The sequence below is a fragment of the Eulemur rufifrons genome, chromosome 30 (assembly GCF_041146395.1).
Source record: "Eulemur rufifrons isolate Redbay chromosome 30, OSU_ERuf_1, whole genome shotgun sequence".
Classification (NCBI taxonomy): Eukaryota; Metazoa; Chordata; class Mammalia; order Primates; family Lemuridae; genus Eulemur; species Eulemur rufifrons.
The window spans coordinates 91,098,523-91,110,187 of NC_091012.1; the positions used below are offsets into that span (position 1 = coordinate 91,098,523).

The following is an 11,665-nucleotide window of genomic DNA, read 5'->3' on the forward strand; positions in this document are numbered from 1 at the left end:
TGGTATATATATATACCATGGAATACTACTCAGCCATAAAAAAGAAGGAAATTTTATCATTTGTGACAACATGGGTAGAATTAGAGAACATTATGCTAAATAAAATAAGTCAGGCATGTAAGACAAATACTGCATGTTCTCAACTGATTTTTGATAAGAGTGCCAACAAAATTCAATGGGGAAAAGACAGTCTCTTCAACAAATGATGCAGAGAAAACTGGATATGCACATGCAAAAGAATGCAGTTGGACCCTTACCTTACACCACATACAAAAACTAACTAAAAATGGATCAAATACCTAAATGTGAGAACTAAAACTATAAAACTCTTAGAAAAAAAGAGGGGGAAATCTTCAGACATTTGTTTTGGCAATGATTTCTTGGGTATAACACCAAAAGCACAGGTAACAAAATAAAAAATAGATAAATTGGACTTCATCAAAATTAAAATTCAGGGGGCATCAATGGACATTATCCACAGAGTGAAAAGACAATCCACAGAATGGGAGAAAATACTTGCAAATCATTTACCTGATAAGGGATTAATATTCAGTACATTTAAAGAACTCCTACTCAAAAACCCAAAAAACAGAAATCCCAATTCAAAATTGGAGCAAGGATTTGAATAGATATTTATCCAAAGAAGATATATAGGCCGGGCGCGGTGGCTCACGCCTGTAATCCTAGCACTCTGGGAGGCCGAGGCGGGTGGATCGCTCAAGGTCAGGAGTTCGAGACCAGCCTTAGCGAGACCCCGTCTCTACTAAAAATAGAAAGACATTATATGGACAACTAAAAATCTATATATAGAAAAAAATTAGCCGGGCATAGTGGCGCATGCCTGTAGTCCCAGCTACTCGGGAGGCTGAGGCAGTAGGATCGCTTAAGCCGAGGTTTCTGAGGTTGCTGTGAGCTAAGCTGACGCCACGGCTCTCACTCTAGCCTGGGCAACAAAGTGAGACTCTGTCTCAACAAAAAAAAAAAAAAAAAAAAAAAAAAAACAAAGAAGATATATAAATGGCCAATAAGCACATGAAAAGCTGCTCGACATGATTAGTCATTAGGGAAATGTAAATTGAAACTACAATGAGACACACTTTACACCCATAGGATGGCTATGATTTTTGTTTTTTTTGAGACAGAGTCTCGCTCTGTTGCCCAGGCTAGAGTGCCATGGCATCAGCCTAGCTCACAGCAGCCTCAAACTCTTGGGCTTAAGCAATCCTTCTGCCTCAGCCTCCTGAGTAGCTGGGACTACAGGCATGCGCCACCGTGCCTGGCTAATTTTTTTCTATATATATTTTTAGCTCTTCAGATTATTTCTTTCTATTTTTAGTAGAGACAGGGTCTCACTCTTGCTCGGGCTGATCTCGAACTCCTGACCTTGAGAGATCATCCTGCCTCAGCCTCCCAGAATGCTAGGATTACAGGTGTGAGCCACCGCGCCCGACCTATAATTTTTTAAGAAAGGAAAATAACAAGTATTTGGCAAGGATGTGAAGAAACCGGAAACTTGTGCATTGTTGGTGGGAATGTAAAATGGTTACAGCCTCTGTGGAAAACAGTTTGGTGGTTCCTCAAAAAATTAAACATAAGGGCCAGGTGCCGTGGCTCACACCTGTAATGCTAGCACTTTGGGAGGCCAAGGTGAAAGGATCACTTGAGGCTAGGAGTTCAAGACCAGCCTGGGCAATATAGCAAGACCCTGTCTCGACAAAAATAAAAATAATTAGCCAGGCATGGTGATGCGTGCCTGTAGTCCTAGCTATTCAGGAGGCTGAGGCAGGAGGATTGCTTGAGCCCAGGAGTTCAAAGTTACAGTGAGCCATGATTGAGCCACTGCACTCCACCCTAGGTGACAGAGTGAGACCCTGTCTCTTAAAAAAAATTAAATGTAGAATTACCACATGATCCAGCAATTCTACTTCTTGGTATATACTCCCAATAATTGAAAGCAGGGGCTCAGATACCTTCATGTGTCAGTCAATAACAAGGATACATCCTAAGAAATGCCTTTTAAGGTGATTTCATCATTGTGTGAATGTCATAGGGACAAACCTAGATGGTATAGCCTACTACACACCTAGGCTATAGCCAGCCTATTACTACTAGGCTACAAACCTGTACAGCATGTTACTGTACTGAATACTGTAGGCAACTGTAACACAATGCTAAGTATTTATGTATCTAAACATATCTAAACATAGAAAAGGTACAGTAAAAATATGGTATTATAATCTTATGTGACCACCATCATATATATGGTCCATCACTAACCGAAATGTCATTATGTGGCGCATGACTGTATTTGTACACAGCAGCATTATTCACAATAGCCAAATGTAGAAAGACCCAAGTGTCCATCAACAGAGGAGTGAATAAACAAAATATGGTATATACACACAACAGAGTAATAGCCAACCATTAAAAGGAATATAATTCCAATATGTGCTACAACATGCATGAACCTTGGAAACATTATGCTAAGCAAACTAAGCCAAACACAATAGTATATGATTCCACTTATATAAGGTACCTAGAACAGGCAAATTCATAGAGGAGACAGTATTTAATATCACTGAATTGTACACCTAAAAACAGTCAAAATGGTAAATTTTATGTTATACATATTTGTCACAAAAAAATACAAAAAGAAGAAAATGAAAAGCCAAAGGAAAAACTTGGAAAATATATTTCAACCCATATGACAAAGGTCTTTCTTAGGACTTTCCTAAGGATTTTTTCAGTATACAAAGCAGTAAGAAAAAGAAAAATAGAAAACTGGGCAAAGGTCATAAGCAGTACACTAAACACACAAATGAAATACATATGGCTTTTAAGCATATTAAAAAGAAGCCTTGCAGTCAAAAGTCCACAAAATATAAAAGAAACAAAATAAAAAAAGAAAAAAAAGAAAAGAAAAAAAAAAGAAGCTTAACCTTACTAATGATAAAAACATTGCAAGTTAAAAGTATAAGACACTACTTTTTATTTTTAAAATGCTATAAAAATGTCAATATCAGAAAGTTTGAGGCCGGGCGAGGTGGCTCCCGCCTGTAATCCTAGCACTCTGGGAGGCCGAGGTGGGAGGATCACTCAAGGTCAGGAGTTCAAGACCAGCCTGAGCAAGAGCGAGATCCCGTCTCTACTAAAAATAGAAAGAAATTATATGGACAACTAAAAATATATATATAAAGTTAGCCAGGCATGGTGGCACATGCCTGTAGTCCCAGCTACTCGGGAGGCTGAGGCAGAAGAATTGCTTGAGCCCAGGAGTATGAGGTTGCTGTGAGCTAGGCTGAATCCACGGCACTCTAGCCCAGGCAACAGAGACTCTGTCTCAAAAAAAAAAAAAAAAAAAGGAAAAAAAAAAGAAAGTTTGATAATACACTGTTTTGGCAAGGATTTGGAGAAACATTCTCATATTTTGTTTTTGGTTGTAAATTGGTATAACTGTTAGAAGGCAACTTATTAAAAAATTTTAAAAGTACATATCCCTTTTGTATAGGTAAGTAACAGAAAACCCAACTCCAATGGACTTATACAATAAAGAGGATTTATTGGTTCACACAACTGCAAATTCTAGATGAGCAGGCTTTGCAATTGGTTTGATTCCGTGTACAATGTCATCAAGGACCTAATTTCCTTCCATCTGTCAGTTCAGCCTTCCAGTGTGAGCTTGATCCTAAATTTGACTCCCTTCTGGTAGCAAAAGGGCTGCAAGCATTTGAAGGCTTCACATCAGCCACACCATACTGTCCAAAAGAAGAGACAAAGTTGGCTTCTTTTGTCTCTCTCAGAAGAACAAAAAACAAAAAACCTTCTTCCCCCAAATCCTTCAGCAAATATCCTCTAACATTCCATTGATTTTAATTTGGGTCATTGTCCCATTCCTGAACAATGTCCTTGACCAGGACAATGGTAATGGATTGATTGGCTAAGGCTGGGTTGCCTGAACTAATCACTGAGGCATGGAGGATAGGCTTACCCTGACTGGATTACACCTATGGTACACCCCTCTAGAAACTGAAAGTGAGATCAATTTCATCACTACCCCCCAATTTTATAATTCCTAAATAGGGAAAATATGGAATAGATATTGGGTAGGGAATCACATCAGCCACTATATACTTTGATCTAGCAACTATACTTCTAGTATACAACTATACTTCTAGTAGCTTTGCGGCACAGTGGCAGTATCGTAGCCAATGAGGTTTATCTGAAGCACAATTATTGCTAATTGAAAACTTTTCCCAATACCCTGCAATGACAACTTGAAACATAGCATTGGCAATTTTTGACAGTATCTACAGAGACTGTGTAAGAAAAAACAAAAGAGCAAAATATACATTTTGTAGTAATTTATCCTACAGCTATACTGGCACATCCACACAAATAAGTATGTTCCAGGAGATTATTTGTAATAACAGGATATTGGGAACAACCAAAATGCCTAGGATTGGTTAAATTAATTATGATATAGTCATAAAAAAGAATAAGGCAGCTGTGTGTGTATTGATATGACACAATCTCAAAAGATATGTTAAGTGAAAAAAGCAAAGTGAATAACAGCATGCTACCATTTCTGAAAAAAAAGGGGGGAAGAGATGGATATATAGATATATTTTTAAGTGAAAAAGGAAAGTAGGCCAGGCGTGGTGGCTAACGCCTGTAATCCTAGCACTCTGGGAGGCCGAGGCGGGCGGATTGTTTGAGCTCAGGAGTTCGAGACCAGCCTGAGCAAGAGCGAGACCCCGTCTCTACTAAAAATAGAAAGAAATTATCTGGCCAACTAAAAATATATATAGAAAAAATTAGCCGGGCATGGTGGCACATGCCTGTAGTCCCAGCTACTCAGGAGGCTGAGGCAGTAGGATCGCTTAAGCCCAGGAGTTTGAGGTTGCTGTGAGCTAGGCTGACACCACAGCACTCACTCTAGTCAGGGCAACAAAGCGACACTCTGTCTCAAAAAAAAAAAAAAAAGAAAAAGAAAAAGGAAAGTAAACTTCTGTTTTCACCAATAAACCAGACCAGATAGACAGAAATATTCAAACATACTTGTGTACACACATATATACAGCCATATGTACTTGCATATGCATGATTTGCATAGAATATATCTGGAAGATACATAAGAAACTGGCAATAGTGGTTCTCTCTGGAAAGGGAACCAGGGGAACTAAGGATTAGGACTAAGGGAATAGGGGTAATATACAACTTCAATGTATATCCTTTTATACTGTTTGAATTATTTTTACCATGTGTATATACTTTCAGTTAAAGAGCAAAACTATTTTTAAATTATAGGTTTCTAATTTTTGCCTATCAGATTATAAAAGATAAAAAAATTGTTAACAGTTGTCAAGGATGTTAGGAAACAATCCCTCATATGTTAATATATTGTTGGTGAGTGTGTAAATTAATATATCCTCTTTGGAAGGCAATTTGGCAATATCTATTAATACTAGTAATACACTTAGCACTTTCACTTAGCACTTACACATCTTGCATTTTATTTACCTTCATTTCCTACCCAAGAACCACATCTTGTTCAACCCAGCCTACTTCCCAGATCACACAAGAAAGGTGAGGTCTTGGGGTTGCTGGGGAACACTGGGGCTGGGGTGGAGCCATGTGAGGCTTCACAGGGGCCCTGTTTTATGTATCACTTCTTCTCAGTGAGCTCTCATTGTTTTGGACCTAGTTCATCTGGTGGATGAAGGTAGGGATGGAGAGTTTAAGGACAGGGAGGATCCTAGGGTGACTTGGTAGGAAATGTGTCCCAAGTATCTCCAAGGGTGGCCCCATGACCCTGCCTATGATAGTCAGGGGTCAACCTGCTGTCTAGGGCTGGCCCCATGACCTTGATTCCTGATATGCTTACACATATTGGCAAAGATGCATGAACAAACATATGCACTGCAATAGTGTTTGTACTACAAAAGGCTGAAAACAACTTAAATAGCTATCAATAGAGGATTGGTTAACTAAATCTTGCTATAAATATAAAGTAGAAATTAATTTTAAGAAGAATAAGGTAGAATTGTACACAGCAATGAAAAAGAACAAACTACTGATATATTCACAACATAAATGAAGCTCACAATGTTTAATTAAAGAAGTCAGATGTGGCCGGGCATGGTGGCTCACGCCTGTAATCCTAGCACTCTGGGAGGCCAAGGCAGGAGGATTGCTCAAGGTCAGGAGTTTGAGACCAGCCTGAGCAAGAACGAGACCCCGTCTCTACTAAAAATAGAAAGAAATTATATGGACAGCTAAAAATATATATATAAAAAAATAGCCGGGCATGGCGGCACATGCCTGTAGTCCCAGCTACTTGGGAGGCTGAGGCAGGAGGATTGCTTGAGCCCAGGAGTTTGAGGTTGCTGTGAGTTAGGCTGACACCATGGCACTCTAGCCCGGGCAACAGAGTGACACTCTGTCTCAAAAAAAAAAAAAAAAAAAAAAAAGAAAGAAGTCAGATATAAAAGAATACATACCATGTATGATTCCATTTATATAAAATCCAAATACAGGCAAAACTAATCTAAGATATAGAGGTCAGATTGTGGTTAATCTTGGGAGTGGGTAATGCCTGAGAGGGAGGATAAGGAACCAGCCTTCTGTGGTGCTGGAAATATTCTGTATTTTGATCCAGTGTGAAGTAAGATAGGTATATACAATGTAAAAATGTATAATTAAGATTTGTGTATTTTACCATATGTTAAGTTAGACCTCAATAAATGAAAAAAGCAAAGGAATGAGGTAGACTATGTAGTAATATAGAATAAATCTCAAGATATATTTCTAAGTATATATCTATATATCCATCCATACAAACATATATACATATATGGTACACTGACAGTAAAGTATAGGAAACAGAGGAAACAAGAAAAAAAAAACACAATTCCACTAGTAAGTGCTGAAACAGACCTATGCTCTGAGATCATCTGATCCCTGGTGGCCTACAGCCTAAATTTTAAAAGCCGCATGCTTATATGTAATGTCTAACTAGAATTCAAGTGACAAACAGAGAAAACAGTGGAGTAGCAGAGTTGAGGAGAAAATAGCTGAGAACTTATGAAAGATGCCAATCTTCAAGATTCAGGAATTACAAACAGGAGGAAAAAAAGAGAGAAATCTTTACCCAAACACACTATAGTGAAACTTCAGAACACCAAAAAGAAGATCCTAAAAGGAGTAAGAGACTTTGTATCTATTTACAGAAGTACACAACACTATGCAGGAAGTATTCTTATCAAAAAAAAAGCGAAAAAATAGAACCTGAATCTAAATTTAATCAAGCATCTATATCTAATTAGTATTCAAGAAATACAGGAAACAGAACACCATCACAGGGATACAACCACTAAAATCCACTCTACGGGAAGCTCTACAGGACAAACAACCGAGTTTTTTTAAACAAATAAATACTGTAGAAGAAAAAAAAGTAGGGATGCATAGAAGGGGCACCTATAAATTAAAAGATTTAAGAAATATATCAATTGCAATATATATTCCTTATTTGGATCCTGATTCAAACAAACTAAAAATACACATACAAGTATTTATGAGACAATAGGAAAAATGTGAAAGGTCATTGCACATTTGATGATATTAAAAACTGTTATTTTTTTATTTATTTATTTATTTTTGTTGTTGAGACAGAGTCTCACTTTGTTGCCCAGGCTAGAGTGAGTGCCATGGCGTCAGCTTAGCTCACAGCAACCTCAGACTCCTCGGCTTAAGCGATCCTACTGCCTCAGCCTCCCGAGTAGCTGGGACTACAGGCATGCGCCACTATGCCCGGCTAATTTTTTCTATATAGATTTTTAGTTGTCCATATAATGTCTTTCTATTTTTAGTAGAGACGGGGTCTTGCTCAGGCTGGTCTCGAACTCCTGACCTTGAGCAATCCACCCGCCTCGGCCTCCCAGAGTGCTAGGATTACAGGCGTGAGCCACCGCGCCCGGCCTATTTTATTTTATTTTTTGAAGATAGAGTCTCACTCTGTTGCCGGGGCTAGAGTGCTGTGGCGACAGCCTAGCTCACAGCAACCTCAAACTCCTGGGCTCAAGCGATCCTCCTGCCTCAGCCTCCCAAGTAGCTGGGACTACAGGCAGCTAATTTTTTATATTTTTAGTTGCCTGGCTAATTTCTTTCTATTTTTAGTAGAGATGGGGGGGGGTCTTGCTGTTTCTGGGGCTGGTCTCAAACTCCTGAACTCAAGCGATCCTCCGGCCTCGGCCTCCCAGAGTGCTAGGATTACAGGTGTGAGCCACCACGCTTGGCACCAGCTAATTTTTTTAAAATTATTTTTTGTAGAAATGGGGATACTGCTATGTTGCCCAGGCCAGTCTTGAACTCCTGACCTCAAGTGATCCTCCCACCTCAGCCTCCCAAATTGCTGGGATTACAGGTGTGAGCCACCAGACCTGACAAGGTTTTCCTATTTGTATTAAAATCACTACCCTTCTACTTGTTACTTAAGCTTGAAGCCTTGGAGTCATCTTATTCCCCTCCTTCCCCATCAGAAAAAATCTAGTCTAGAGTTTTCTTCATCTTTTAAAAAAATATTTTACATGTCTCACTGCAATTGAGGCACTATATTCAACAAATAGTTATTGATTACACATTATATATGTGCTAGGAAATTTTAGTTGCTAGGAATAATGCACTAAGACTTATAAGGCCAGGCCGGGCGCGGTGGCTCACGCCTGTAATCCTAGCACTCTGGGAGGCCGAGGTGGGCGGATCGTTTGAGCTCAGGAGTTCGAGACCAGCCTGAGCAAGAGCGAGACCCCATCTCTACTAAAAATAGAAAGAAATTATATGGACAGCTAAAAATATATATAGAAAAAATTAGCCGGGCATGGTGGTGCATGCCTGTAGTCCCAGCTACTCGGGAGGCTGAGACAGGAGGATCGCTTGAGCTCAGGAGTTTGAGGTTGCTGTGAGCTAGGCTGACGCCACGGCACTCACTCTAGCCTGGGCAACAGAGTGAGACTCTGTCTCAAAAAAAAAAAAAAAAAAAAAAAAGACTTATAAGGCCAGGCGTGGTGGCTCATGCCTTTAATTGCGGCACTTTGGGAGGCAAAGGAGGGAAGAACCCTTGAGGCCAAGAGTTTGAGACCAACTTGGGCAACATAGCGAGACCTTGTCTCTACATAAAGTTTTTAAAACTAGCCAGGCATGGTGGAAATTAGCCATGTGCCTGTAGTCCCAGCTACTTGGGAGGCTGAGGCAGGAGGATCATTTGAGCCTAGGAATGAGGTTGCAGTGAGCTATGATGATGCCACTGCACTCTAGTCCAGGCAATAGAGTAAGACCCTGTCTCAAAAAACATAAAAAAGTAGACGTGTAAGATAAACTGATATTCTAGTGAAATAGAGAAATAATGTACAAGTTGACAAGTAATTATACAATAAAATTCCTAACATTTTAATAATGCTTACTCTGTACCAGGCACTCTGCTAAGGGCTTTAGATATGTTAATTTATTTAATATTCTTAATGGTCCTATGATATAAGCACTATTATTATCCCCATTTTACAGATGGAGAAACTGAAGCATATAGCTCTTAAGTAATTGAAGGTCATATAGCTAGTAAGTAGAGAAGGCAAGATTTGACCCCAGACAGCCTGTTATAGTTTGTCTTCTTAACAATTATGTTCTGGGCTGGGCGTGGTGGCTCACGCCTGTAATCTTAACACTCTGGGAGGCTGAGGCAGGAGCCCCCTAACAATTATGTACTATTGCTCCTCATGTAAGGAAACTTCAGTTGATAAGGGATGTGGGGAAAATCAAATAGGGTAATGGGATAGTGACTGGGACAGGAGGTGCTAATTTGGTGATGATGGTCAAGAAAGGCCTCTTTGAGAGGTGATTTTTTTTAAATAAAAAAAATTGTTTTATTGTAAAATGAAGCAGAGATATAGAAAACCATATATATCAAATGTATGGCTTACTGAATAAGGTAAACACTACTCAGGTTAAGAAGTAGTTCTTCTCCACCCATGGCAACAGCCCTTCCATATGTCTTGTTCCAATCACAACTATCCCCCCATAACTAACCACCAACTATCCTGACTTTTATATTAATCATTTACTTGCAGGTTTTTCAAAATAGTTTTATCACCAAATATGGATCCTTAGACACTCTAGTCTTGCTCATTTTCTTTAAATTTGACGTCTTAAGAATCTTTTAATCTACAGGTACTCCTTATATTCCTTTCTTTTTCTTACAGCCTATCTGTGGAAGAACTTGAGCAATTTACCTATAAAGCTTCTTGGTCTGGATTCTGATAATTTTATACATACTGTGCATCCCTCTGTATTCTGTATTTCCTGCATATTGGCAGCTGGACCCAAAGATTAAATCAAACTCAGGTTCCGTCCTTTTGGTGTGACTATAGGATGGACATAATGCCTGATCTCTCTCTTTTTGTGACCTTAGAAATTGTTAATGCTTACGACCTATATCTATTTGTTTATTGAGGATTGAAAAATGGTGATATTCTAATTCTACAAATAGATGTCCTCTCATCTACTATTTTGTTACCCAGTTCATCTAGGAAAGGCAGGATAAATGCTTGATTTCCTTTATTGACCAGTTTTCAAGATAATTAATTGGTTCCCTATCATGACAGGTGATATTTGAGCTGAGACCTGAATGACAAGAAGGAACAAGCTATTCAAAGATCTGGAGGAAGAGAATTCCAGGTAGGGGGATTGGATAGTACAAACGCACTGAGGAAGGAGTGAGCTGCATACGTTCAAGAAACACAGAACACCAGCATGGCCAAATTACATTCACTCCTACGTGTGGAACTCTGTTAAATCCATTACCCTATCCTCTATTTTTTTTTTTTTTTTTTGGATTTTTGAGACAAGAGTCTCTCTCTGTTGCCCTGAGTAGAGTGCCGTGGCATCAGCCTATTTCACAGCAACCTCAGACTCCTGGGCTCAAGCAATCCTCCTGCCTCAGCCTCCCCAGTAGCTGGGACTACAGGAGCAAGCCATGACGCCTGGATAATTTTTCTATTTGTAGTAGAGATGGGGTCTCACTCTTGTTCAGGCTGGTCTCAAACTCCTGAGCTCAAGTGATCCTCCTGCCTCAGACTTCTAGAGTGCTAGGATTACAGGTATGAGCCACTGCGCCCGGCCCCTATCCTCTATTCTTACTACCATACGCACTTAGTCTGGGGTCTCATCTTTCTCCCCTGGACCACTGCAATCATCTTCAACTGGTTTCAATGCCTCCAAGCTTCTCTTCTACCCTACTCAATTAACCTCTTACTCACCAAAACATTTTAATTCTTTTGTGTGGGAGAATACATTTTATAATTTTATGACTCTTGTCATTGGCAAAATAAGATTCATTTAATGGTGGGGCAAGTGGTTGCTGGAAAAGTATTGCTGGACACCAAACAAAGAATACAGGCTTCATAGTCAGACCCGGATTTGAGTTCCAGCTCTGACACTTGCTGTGTGACCTAAAGAAAACATTATAACCTCCCTGAACCTCAGGTTCCCCATCTATTAAGAAAAGTAATAATGCTTTTTTGCCGGGTGCGGTTGCTCGTGCCTGCAATCCTAGCACTTTGGGAGGCCAAGGCAGGAGGATTACTTGAGGCCAGGAGTTCAAGACAAGCCTGAGCAA

The 11,665-nt window shown here is 39.6% G+C and overlaps 1 non-coding gene across 1 annotated transcript; it reads left to right on the top strand.

Moving 5' to 3' along the window:
- The first annotated feature begins 4,176 nt into the window (after positions 1-4,176).
- LOC138379212 (U4 spliceosomal RNA) lies at positions 4,177-4,316 on the top strand. The gene has a single exon (XR_011231996.1). It is a non-coding gene; the product is annotated as a U4 spliceosomal RNA (small nuclear RNA).
- The last annotated feature ends 7,349 nt before the right edge of the window (positions 4,317-11,665 follow it).